The sequence below is a fragment of the Monopterus albus genome, unplaced genomic scaffold, assembly GCF_001952655.1.
Source record: "Monopterus albus unplaced genomic scaffold, M_albus_1.0 scaffold7.1, whole genome shotgun sequence".
Taxonomy (NCBI): domain Eukaryota; kingdom Metazoa; phylum Chordata; class Actinopteri; order Synbranchiformes; family Synbranchidae; genus Monopterus; species Monopterus albus.
In genome coordinates this window covers 3308198-3308579 of record NW_018127887.1, presented here as the reverse complement: position 1 = coordinate 3308579, position 382 = coordinate 3308198, and the positions used below count along the sequence as shown (strand labels likewise).

Genomic DNA, 382 nt, shown 5'->3' with positions numbered 1-382 from the left:
TGCAAAATACAGTTTTAATACTTTAGTTTAATACATATTGCGCTCAGGGTGTACAGTATTTCTAAATAAATATATTTGTCTTTTGCTGTGCCATTTTCTGGTCTGACTGGGCAATAAGATGTACATGCCTTCATGGCCTGTTTAAACCCAATGACATTGTATGGACAATACAGTGTACATATAGTGTGTATATATAGGCCCGTTTCTTAATGTTTGGTTCACTTTCAGTCAAAAATATATGTGGTCTGGCTCAGTGTTTCCTGGTAGTTTACTGTTTCTTCTCTTACTGTGTTTGCTTTTTAATCTGATACTTCTGGAAAATGTCACTTGTCATCCCCGTCACGTCTCACTCTCGAGTTTCTCTTTCTGCATGTCCTATAGT

At 36.6% G+C, this 382-nt stretch overlaps 1 protein-coding gene across 1 annotated transcript in view; it reads left to right on the top strand.

The window, feature by feature from the left end:
- Positions 1-382, top strand: part of parvg (parvin, gamma) — a 12271-nt gene that overhangs the window by 10601 nt on the left and 1288 nt on the right. The gene's annotated exons all lie outside the window — the stretch shown is intronic.